Below are 12194 nucleotides of genomic sequence, written 5' to 3'. Positions count from 1 at the left end.
GACATGTAGTCTGGTTTGTCAATTTGCAACAAAAAAAAAGTATTTTATAACCTTTATCAATGATTCACTTCAATCCATGCTTGTTCCTACAATTTTGGTAAACATATTTGCTTATGATTTGAGGTCATTGTTCGAATGGTACCAGTAAATAAAGCTGTTTGTGACTGATGGAAAGATACAGCATGAAAACAGGCCATTGGGCCCACACTCAACATCGTCACCTGTTTCCACCAATTCTCTGTAATTTCACTTTCTCATCCTACACACTTGGGGAAATTCAATGGCCAGTTAACCTACAAACCTGCACGTCTGGGATGTGGTAGATACCAGAGTGCCTGGAGGAAATCCACCTGGACACAGGGAGAATGTAAAATCCACACAGCACCCCAGGTCAGGATCAAACCTCTGTCTCTGGTGCTGTGAGGTGGCGGCTCTGCCAACTGCTTGAACAATTTCCTGTGAAGGACCTTGTCATGAACATTAACCTAAGGTATGTTACCATTAGTCTAGGTAAGTGTGCACTGGTGTGAGTGATATCGAGTTTCTGATAAAGGACCTGAATAGTCCTCTTACCATGCTGTTGTGTTGGGTATCCATGGCGAATATGAACTTGTTGGAACCAGAAAACTAAACTTCAAGGTGGTGAAGGCCATTGGAGGTTAAAATATGTAAATGGGAATGATTTGGATCATGCGTTCTGTGGAGAAAGAGCAGACTGGTTGGTTAAACCATGACGGTTCCATGGCAAGTAGAAGTGGATTGGGCGCGGGGGGGAGGGGGGAATTGAGGGCCTAGAGGGTATGGCGTGAAGATCTGGTAATGTTCAGTGACTGGAAGAAATGGGCAGTGGTAGGGGTCATGGACAAGAGGTATGAGCAAGTGTTTGCAAACTGACTTTTGGCCGACAGGCAATTCGCAACACTGCTGTCACGATGATGATATGCCAATATCATGACCTTTGTATCAGCTAACCTGTAAGCCTAGGCAGGAAGCCTTGGCTGAGTGAGATAATAAACACGGAGTCCCAGGAATGCAACCTGTAAATATTGTGTCAGTTGTTATTCCACATCTGAGGCCATGATGTAACATTGACTACGAGGATATTTCGGACATTTTGGATTCTGAATCCGTAGCTACGAGCTGGAAAAAGGTTTTTACTTTAAATGGCAGTCGCTGGAGCCGATTTCTTAGCATTTCGTGGAGTTCCACACTTCGATCCGACGGGTGTTGCAAGTACCGTCAGCGTGAAGAGGAATGCTTGGCTGGAGGAATTTGAAGCTTACGCTGACAGCCGAGGGCTCTTCCTTGAGGAGAGTACGCCAGGGTAGAAAGCGCAGCGGAGAGCATTGCTTCTTTTCACCGCGGGGCCAGCAGTTCGAGAAATGTTTAAAACACTCCCTGATACCGGAATGAAGAAAGCCATTGATGCTTTAAACAGTCATTATGTGGTGGTGCCGAATGCTACATTTCAACGCCATTTACGCCGTAAGACAATGCAGGCAGAGGGCGAGACTTGCTCGATTTGTGACGAGACTCCGACTCGTCACAAATTGTGTCTAAGATGCAAATATGTGGCTGCTGATGTGGAAAACCAGATATTGGATCAGATTGTCCAGCATTGCAGGTCAGACAAGCTCAGGAGAAGGCTGCTAGAAAAAGGGGGTGAGTGACCTTAATGATGCTTGGTCGATTGCAGCAGCACTGGAAGCTGTTGAGGGACAATTTCACAGCATGAAATTGAAAGATTTCAAGACTGGGCAAGTTAACCAGCTGTCCTACGGTAGACCAAGAAGTATGCCTGAACGTGAGATCGAGTGTTACAGGTGTGGCAACAAGGGTCACATAGCTAAAGATGCATGTTGTCCAGCAAAAGGTAGAACATGTAGGAAATGTGGAGATAAAGATCATTTTGCAAAGAAACGTAAAAGTAAGGCCAGGGACAAGACAAGTGATTACAACAAGAAAGGGAAGTCCAGTGAATAGAAAGACAGACCGTGGCAGAAAAAGAAGGGTCATGTCCGTCATGGAGAAGGTGATTTCGGAAGTGATGAAGACAGTAATGAAGCTGGTGAGCATGCTGTTAAAAAGAATTATCAGTTTGCATTGAATGATAGCCATCACAAGAAAGTTGCAGTGACCATCGGAGGTGTTACGGTGCCAGTGATTGTAGATTCTGGTAGCGGCAGCAATGTTATTGACAGATCACTTTGGGAATGCTTGAAACAACAGAAAATCAAGTGCACGTCAAGGAGGTGTAGTAGGAAGTTATATCCATACACCGCAACTAAATCATTGCAGACCATTGGATGTTTCGCGGCTAAAGTAGAAGTCGGAGATAGAGAAACTGAAGCAGAATTCATTGTGATAGAGGAGAAGGGAGAACCTCTGCTGAGTAGAAACACAGCTCGGGAGCTGGGAGTGCTTCACATCGGAGTGCATGTCAATTCAGTGCAGTCATATGATGACATGAGGCTGGAATTTCATTCCGTATTCCAAGGGGTTCGAAAATTGAAAGGCCGGCAAATGAAGTTAGCCATTGATAAAAATGTCAAACCGATAGCTCAACTGGTGTGGAGAACACCATTTGGACTTCATGGAAAAGTAGAAGCTAAAATCAAGGAGTTGATTGATCAGTACATTATTGAACCAGTTGAACGTTCGACACCATGGGTGAGTCCAGTTGTGATTGTGCCGAAACCCAATTATGCTATTAGACTGTGCGTTGACATGAGGAGAGCTAATGAGGCAATAATCAGAGAAAGACACCCAATTCCTATGGCTGATGAGGTGCTACAAGAGTTATCAACCAGTAAAGTGTTTTTCAAAATTGATCTCAAGTGGGGATATCATCAGTTGGAATTACATCCAGAGTCAAGAGAGGTGACAACATTCGTCACTCAATGCGGATTGTGCCAGTACAAAAGACTGATGTTTGGAATCAATGCTGCTCCTGAGATCTTTCAGTACGAAATCCAGAGTGATTCAAGGTGTACCTGGAGTAGCAAACATATCAGATGACATCATTGTCCATGCATCAATTTGTGAAGAGCATGACAGGAGGTTGAAGCTAGTGTTGACTAAACTTCAAGAAGCAGGTCTCACTGTGAATGAAGATAAGTGCATGTTTGGCGTCTGAGTTGGATTTCATGGGACACAGACTCACAAGTGAAGGGATGACCCCAGCCAAAGCTAAAGTGAAAGCTGTTGCAGATGTACATGAACCTCAGAATGCAACTGAGATGAGGAGTTTTCTAGGACTGGTCAATTATTGTGCAAAATTCATTCCAAATGTTGCTACACTGGCAGATCCACTGAGAAAGTTGACCAGGAAAGATGTACCGTTCCAGTTTGGTAGTGAACAGAGACAGGCGTTCAAATCACTGAAACAGAGTCTAATGAGTGCAGAAGCCCATGGATATTATGATCCAGCTGCACCAATAAATGTCATAGCAGATGCCAGTCCAGTCGGCTTAGGAGGAGTGCTGGTACAGAGACATGCAGATGGACCCAGAATCATAGCATTTGCCAGTAGATCGTTAACCAGTGTGGAGAGAAGGTATTCTCAAGCAAAGAAAGAAGCACTGGGACTAGTGGGCCTGTGAAAGGTTCCATGCATACTTGTACGGTATTGAATTTGAACTTGTTACCGGTCACAAGCTGCTGGAAATGATCTATTCGATAAGATCTAAGCCATGTGCCAGAATAAAATGTTGGGTGCTGAGACTCCAACAGTACAAGTACAAAGTCCACATTGCTGGGAAAGCAAACATCACGGACCCGCTGTCGAGACTTGAAGGATGAACAGCTGGGAGCAGCATCCACACTAGAAATGGAAGCAGAGAACTGTGCGATTCGGACAGGAAATCAGAACATGATCCTGAACTCAAAGATATCAGAGCATATCCACAGTGGGCAATGGGATCAATTACCTTACAAAGCATATGTTTCCATAAAAGATGAATTTTGTGTAATTGGTCAGTGTGTGCTGAGAGGTAGCAGATTGGTGATTCCGCAGGCACTACGACCAAGGAGTGTGTCATTAGCTCATGAAGGACATTTAGGCATCGTCGGTACTGAACAGAATTAGCGGAGCAAAAGTGTGGTGGCCATGTGAGAAAGATGCCAAAAAATTTGTTAAGACTTGTCACGGATGCCAAATCACAAGCAGGAGCAACCCACCAGAACCAACTAGAAGTACAAAGTTGCCAACAGGACCATGGGTTGACATAGCTGTTGACTTTCTTGGACCACTTCCAACAGGTTTGGTAGTGGTAGGCTACTATAGTAGGTACTATGAGTATGTAGTGATGAAGTCAAATACAGCAAAAAAGACTACAGGCATTAGCAGAGATCTTCACCAGACACGGGTTACCTGTTACATTGTATTCCGACAATGGGCTAGTTTGTTTCTGAGACGTTTCCTAAATACATGGGAATTACAGGTATCCATCATCACCAGGTGGCTCTGAAATGGCCACAAGCTAATGGAGGTAGAGACAAAACCAGTCTATAGAGAAGGTACGAATAGCCCGTGCCGAAGGGAAAAGCTGGAAAGAGGTACTGTTAGCATACGTAGCTGTATATCGGGCGATCACTCACTCAACGACAGGGAAATGTCCAGCAGAAGCTTTGTTTGGAAGGTAAATTCGCACTAAAATACCCAAAGTGAGAGATCATGGAAGACCAGGAGCTGAGAGACTGATGCCGAAAAGAAAGGTGCGGCAAAATGGTATGCCGACTTGAAACGAGGAGCCAGGCACTCTGAAATAAGTTCTCCCAATTTTGTTAGTCCTGCTGTAGTTTGGGAGCAACAGCAGCAGGAGATTAGCAAGAGATACGACTGATTGGGTCTAGCCCAAGTGGGAGGAGAGAAGTGAAAACAGTTAAAGTAGAGGCCAAGGACAGACAGACTTTACTCAGAACTGCTGTAGTTTTGGGAGCAACAGCAGCAGGAGTTAAGCAAGAGATACGACTGATTGGCTCTAGCCCAAGTGGGAGGAGAGAAGTGAAAACAGTTAAAGTGGAGGCCAAGGACAAGCAGACTTTACTCAGAACTGCTGTGGTTTTGGGAGCAACAGCAGCAGGAGGTTTGCAAGAGATACGACTGATTGGCTCTAGCCCAAGTGGGAGGAGAGAAGTGAGTCGGTGCCAGGAAAACAGTTGAAAACTGAGGAATTTGGTTTGTAAATTGGTAAATCAGGCAATTTATCAGTCAATTTAAGCAAGACGGCTCTTAGCGAGCGGCAGTGAGTGAGCGGCCCTGTGAGAAAAGTGAGAGTCTTTGGCTCGAGAGTCTTTGGTGAGGAGGCTGAGGAGACCACGCAATACGCTTGAGAGGTAGAGACGAAAGGAGATGTCAGGCAAGCTGATTCAGTGCGATGCTTGCAGTATGTGGGAGGTCAAGGACACCGCTGGTGCCTCTGGCTGCTACAAATGCGAGAAGTGCATCCAGGTAGAGCTCCTGAAGGGCCGTGTTGGGGAACTTGAGAAGCAAGTGGATGACCTCCGGTTCGTCCGAGAAACTGAGTCGTTCCTCGACAAGTCCTACAGTACGATTGTTACAGCTAAGGTACTGGAAGAGAGAAGGTGGGAGACAGTGAGAACGGGAGGGAAGCATGGAATGCCAACTTCCCCGGGTGTTGTACCTCTTGTGAACAGGTTCACCCACTTAGAAGCTGTCGGGACAGAAGAGGTGTTTACACTGGGCGGCGGACTGGCTTGTGATGCGAATAGGGCTGTTGAGCCAAAACCAAAAAGGCCTAAGGCAGGCAACGCCATTGTAGTGGGAGACTCCATTGTGAGAGGTACGGACAGGGGTTTCTGCGGCAACAGACGGGATGCGAGGATGGTGTGCTACCTTCCTGGTGCCAGGATCCAGGATGTCACGGACAGAGTGCAGAAAATCCTCAAGGGCGAAGGTGAACATCCGGAAGTGGTAGTGCATGTCGGCACAAACGATGTCGGAAAGAAGGGGATGAATATTCTGCAGCGTGACTTTAGAGAGCTCGGAAAAATGCTGAAAAGCAGGACCTCCAGGGTTGTTATCTCCGGTTTGCTTCCAGTTCCTCGTGCTGGCGAGAGCAGGAACAGGGAGATACGGGACCTGAACGTGTGGCTGAGGAACTGGTGCACGGGGCAGGGATTTAGATTCTTAGATCACTGGGATCTGTTTTGGGGTAAGGGGGAACTGTACAAAAGGGACGGATTGCATCTTAACAGGTGTGGGACCAGCATTCTGGTAGGCAGGTTTGCCACTGCTACACGGGTGGTTTTAAACTGAATAAGGGGTGTGGGGTGTCGAATGGGATAGTGGAGGATGGAGTTAAAGGGAAAGGGTTTCTTAAATGTGTGAGCGTAGAGACAGAGGGGTGTAAAATGAGGGTAGAAGCAATAGGTAGCAAGGTGAAAAGTAAAAGTGGCAGGCAGACAAAACCAGGGCAAAAATCAAAAAGGGCCACTTTTCAACATAATTGTATAAGGGGTAAGAGTGTTGTAAAAACAAGCCTGAAGGCTTTGTGTCTCAATGCAAGGAGCATTCGTAATAAGGTGGATGAGTTGAATGTGCAGATAGCTATTAATGACTATGATATAGTTGGGATCACGGAGACATGGCTCCAGGGTGACCAAGGCTGGGAGCTGAACATCCAGGGATATTCAATATTCAGGAGGGATAGAGAGAAAGGAAAAGGAGGTGGGGTAGCGTTGCTGATTAGAGAGGAGATTAACGCAATGGAAAGGAAGGACATTAGTTTGGAGGATGTGGAATTGGTATGGGTAGAGCTGCGAAACACTAAGGGGCAGAAAACGCTGGTGGGTGTTGTGTACAGGCCACCTAACAGTAGTAGTGAAGTTGGAGATGGTATCAAACAGGAAATTAGAAATGCGTGCGACAAAGGCAAAACCGTTATAATGGGTGACTTCAATCTACATATAGATTGGGTGAATCAAATTGGCAGGGGTGCTGAGGAAGAGGATTTCTTGGAATGTATGCGGGATAGTTATCTAAATCAACATGTAGAGGAACCAACGAGAGAGCAGGCTATTTTAGACTGGGTATTGAGTAATGAGGAAGGGTTAGTTAGCAGTCTTGTTGTACGTGCCCCCTTGGGCAAGAGTGACCATAATATGGTTGAGTTCTTCATTAGGATAGAGAGTGACATTGTTAATTCAGAAACAATGGTTCTGAACTTAAAGAAAGGTAACTTTGAGGGTATGAGACGTGAATTGGCCAAGATTGACTGGCAATTAATTCTAAAAGGGTTGACGGTGGATATGCAATGGAAGACATTTAAAGACTGCATGGATGAACTACAAAAATTGTTCATCCCAGTTTGGCAAAAGAATAAATCAGGGAAGGTAATACATCTGTGGATAACAAGGGAAATCAGGGATAGTATCAAAGCGAAGGATGATGCGTACAAATTTGCCAGAAAAAGCAGCATACTGGGAGAAATTCAGAGACCAGCAGAGGAGGACAAAGGGCTTAATTAGGAAAGGAAAAATAGATTATGAAAGAAAACTGGCAGGGAACATAAAAACTGACTGCAAAAGTTTTTATAGATATGTGAAAAGAAAGAGATTAGTTAAAACAAATGTAGGTCCCTTGCAGTCAGAAACAGGTGAGTTGATCATGGGGAACAAGGATATGGCGGACCAATTGAATAACTACTTTGGTTCCGTCTTCACTAAGGAAGACATAAATAATCGGCCGGAAATAGCAGGGGACCGCGGGACAAAGGAGTTGGAGGAATTGAGTGAAATCCAGGTTAGCCGGGAAGTGGTGTTGGGTAAATTGAATGGATTAAAGGCCGATAAATCCCCAGGGCCAGATAGGCTGCATCCCAGAGTACTTAAGGAAGTAGCTCCAGAAATAGTGGATGCATTGGTAATAATCTTTCAAAACTCTTTAGATTCTGGAGTAGTTCCTGAGGATTGGCGGGTAGCAAACATAACCCCACTTTTTAAGAAGGGAGGGAGAGAGAAAACGGGGAATTACAGACCAGTTAGTCTAACATCGGTAGTGGGGAAACTACTAGAGTCAGTTATTAAAGATGGGATAGCAGCACATTTGGAAAGTGGTGAAATCATTGGACAAAGTCAGCATGGATTTACAAAAGGTAAATCATGTCTGACGAATCTTATAGACTTTTTCGAGGATGTAACTAGTAGCGTGGATAGGGGAGAACCAGTGGATGTGGTGTATCTGGACTTCCAGAAGGCTTTCGACAAGGTCCCACATAAGAGATTAGTATACAAACTTAAAGCACACGGCATTGGGGGTTCAGTATTGATGTGGATAGAGAACTGGCTGGCAAACAGGAAGCAAAGAGTAGGAGTAAACGGGTCCTTTTCACAATGGCAGGCAGTGACTAGTGGGGTACCGCAAGGCTCAGTGCTGGGACCCCAGCTATTTACAATATATATTAATGATCTGGATGAGGGAATTGAAGGCAATATCTCCAAGTTTGCGGATGACACTAAGCTGGGGGGCAGTGTTAGCTGTGAGGGGATGCTAGGAGACTGCAAGGTGACTTGGATAGGCTGGGTGAGTGGGCAAATGTTTGGCAGATGCAGTATAATGTGGATAAATGTGAGGTTATCCATTTTGGTGGCAAAAACAGGAAAGCAGATTATTATCTAAATCGTAGCCGACTAGGAAAAGGGGAGATGCAGCGAGACCTGGGTGTCATGGTACACCAGTCATTGAAAGTAGGCATGCAGGTGCAGCAGGCAGTGAAGAAAGCGAATGGTATGTTAGCTTTCATAGCAAAAGGATTTGAGTATAGGAGCAGGGAGGTTCTACTGCAGTTGTACAGGGTCTTGGTGAGACCTCACCTGGAGTATTGTGTACAGTTTTGGTCTCCAAATCTGAGGAAGGACATTATTGCCATAGAGGGAGTGCAGAGAAGGTTCACCAGACTGATTCCTGGGATGTCAGGACTGTCTTATGAAGAAAGACTGGATAGACTTGATTTATACGCTCTAGAATTTAGGAGATTGAGAGGGGATCTTATAGAAACTTATAAAATTCTTAAGGGGTTGGATAGGCTAGATGCAGGAAGGTTGCTCCCGATGTTGGGGAAGTCCAGGACAAGGGGTCACAGCTTAAGGATAAGGGGGAAATCCTTTAAAACCGAGATGAGAAGAACTTTTTTCACACAGAGAGTGGTGAATCTCTGGAACTCTCTGCCACAGAGGGTAGTCGAGGCCAGTTCATTGGCTATATTTAAGAGGGAGTTAGATGTGGCCCTTGTGGCTAAGGGGATCAGAGGGTATGGAGAGAAGGCAGGTACGGGATACTGAGTTGGATGATCAGCCATGATCATATTGAATGGCGGTGCAGGCTCGAAGGGCCGAATGGCCTACTCCTGCACCTAATTTCTATGTTTCTGTCTCCTCCCCTTCCTCAGCCCTCCTGCTGTCTCCTCCCATCCCCCAGCCTTCGGGCTCCTCCTCCTTTTTCCTTTCTTCTCCCCGCCCCCTCGGGGGGATCAGTCTGAAGAAGGGTTTCGGCCCGAAACGGTGCCTTTTTCCTTCACTCCATAGATGCTGCTGCACCCGCTGAGTTTCTCCAGCTTTTTTGTGTACCTTCGATTTTCCAGCATCTGCAGTTCCTTCTTAAACACTCTGAAATAATTCCTGGGGATAATGTGCTTGTGAGGTGAGATGATGGCAGTAAGATAGACACTCCTTACCATTGCCAGCCATACAATGTTGTATCGAGGAGCAGGAGAACGTGACAATCAAGTCTCCAGAAGGTGTTATCGGAACACAAGAGTCTCCAGAAGAATTATTGGAACACAAATGAAAACACAAATATGTTTTGTAAGAGTTTAATTGGAAAGTATATTAGAAAGAACACAATTTTAAAGTTTAATTCGGGAAAAGGAGGGATGTCATGATGATGATATGCTATTATGACATTTGTATCAGCTGACCTGGAGGTCAGATCGCATGTGCATTGTGTAAGCCAAGGCAGGAGACCACGGCTGAGTGAGTTAATAAGCATGAAGCCCAAAGAATGTAACCCCTAAATATTGTGTCAGTATCGTTGTTATTCCACATCTGAGACCAAGATGTGACAACTGCCACCGTTGTTCGTATATTCAATAGTAATGTAGTGGTTGATCCTGAGTGAGCACATCTTGCAGAGAGTGTTAGTAAAGGTGATAGAAAAATTACGGCGGGAATGGTCTGAAGGAATTTACCGGGCTATTCTTGCAATGCGGGTGTTCTGTCAAGAGATGCCAGTCTGCTAATCTTTCGGCCTTTTTTGGAATTCATGCATTTAAGATCCGTTGGGATAGATGCTGAAATTACTTTCTCACTGGTGAAAACAAGAGAAGCAAGGAGAGCCCCGGAAATATTGGGAGGCGAGTCGAGGGGTTAATTTACAACATGCACACTATCGTAGTTCCTCGGCCAATTTCAGCGCGGGAGTCGAGGAAATACTGGACACACTAAAGACACCGGAAGCATTTTCGAGGAACAGCCCATAGAATGCACGGGTATGTTAAGGTCGACTTATCTGCGTCGGGCAATATTAACGGGATCGTAGTGTCAACTGTGAAGTATCTCAACTAACTAAAGATCACGGAGCTTTTTCCAATTCTGGCAATGTGACAATGGAAGAAGTAGCAACAGAAAGAGAGCATTTGAATAAGCTAGAGGATAGTCAAGCTGAAGGCAGCCACCCGGCCAGCAGAGCGCTAGTGTCTTCGGTTTTAACTGCGCACAAAATCAGAGGAAATAACACATAGTCGCAGTTAGAGCGGAATAAAATGGAAACCGACACCATTTGGATGTCTGAATTCAAAATTATAAGTGGAACTAAAACCCGCATCTCAACAACTAATACTTCAAGTGATTCACAACGAAATAAATGGTCGTGGAAACTGCCCCGCAGACGCCAAACGGGACGTTTCATTCAATGTCACATAAGTTGCTGTTGGTATTCATTTCACTAACGGTTTCACATTTAAAGCTCCAATATAAAAACATTCCTATACATGCTGAAATGTTTTAAATGCCTGCATTCGTTATGTGCAAATGGTGAACAACAATTCTTCATCATTGGGAAGAGATTGTCATTTCGTCAAAAACATGTTTAATTTATCCTAGTGACGAAATGAGGAATTTTAAATGTAACTAGAGGAGAAGCAAAATCAAGACGCTGCATTTTCATCTTAAGTGTTTCATTCACTAATTCACTATAGGTTACATCTCAACCACACTCAATGGTACTTTATTGTCGCGTGTACCCAAGTATATTGATTTCATTTGCATACAGTTCAGTGACAATCCTATTATACATTACTCACAACCATACTGTATAGGGGGTTGCACGGAAGGTCACTGGGTCATAGGGCTCAATCCAACTGGAAGACATCCGTCACTTCCGGTATATGTTATCAATGCTAGAAACGCGTACTTTCCTACCTGTTAAAAACCGCCAAAATGTTGATTTTTTTGCTCTGAAAAAAATTGTGGGAGTCGGGGTACGTGTGAGAGACGTGTACCCAACTTCAGAATTCCAAAGGTGAAGCGAAATTGAGGTATAGAGAAGCGAGAACTGAAGGGACTACAGCAGCTAAAGTGCTTGGTAAACATTGAAAATATTGGGAATTATCGCGTTTGCTCACTGCACTTCATCAAGTAAGGCATTATTTGTGTTTTTTCTTGATTCCTTTGGTATCTAAAAATTCTCAGAAGTGATAAATCTGGCTGCACATTTTTCTTCAGGTGCGTTTTCATTTTGTATGTAAAAACTCAAGAGAACCATGGGCGATTAAAAAAAATTACAGCCAGATTTATCACTTCTGAAACTTTTTAGATGCCAAAGGAATCAAGAAAAAACACAAATAATACCTTACTTGATGAAATGCAGTGAGCAAACGGCCAATGTTCGCCAAGCACCCTGGCTGTTGTTGTCCCCTTCAGCTCTCGTTTCTATCTACCGTTATTTATCCTTACTTTTGGTATTCTGAAGTAGGCTAAATGTCTCTCACGCTTATCCCGATTTCCATAATTATTTACAGCGCAAAAATTGACAATTTCAGCGGGTTTTAACGGGCCCGCTACGCTGGAAACGATGGTAAATGCCTACCTGCAGTACATCGCGTGTACTCCATTTGGAGTAGCGTAGCAACAGTACGGGTCATGGGTCGTGACCCGACTGCCGTGAAACCTCCCTA

The 12194-nt window shown here is 44.7% G+C and overlaps 1 long non-coding RNA gene across 1 annotated transcript; it reads left to right on the top strand.

The window, feature by feature from the left end:
- Positions 1-1517: 1517 nt before the first annotated feature.
- LOC116983551 lies at positions 1518-10017 on the top strand. Its single transcript, XR_004414739.1, has 3 exons — positions 1518-1662; positions 7069-7073; positions 10007-10017. It is a non-coding gene; the product is annotated as an uncharacterized LOC116983551 (long non-coding RNA).
- The last annotated feature ends 2177 nt before the right edge of the window (positions 10018-12194 follow it).

The sequence above is a fragment of the Amblyraja radiata genome, chromosome 18 (assembly GCF_010909765.2).
Source record: "Amblyraja radiata isolate CabotCenter1 chromosome 18, sAmbRad1.1.pri, whole genome shotgun sequence".
NCBI classification, from domain to species: domain Eukaryota; kingdom Metazoa; phylum Chordata; class Chondrichthyes; order Rajiformes; family Rajidae; genus Amblyraja; species Amblyraja radiata.
This window is presented reverse-complemented; position numbering and strand designations above follow the sequence as displayed.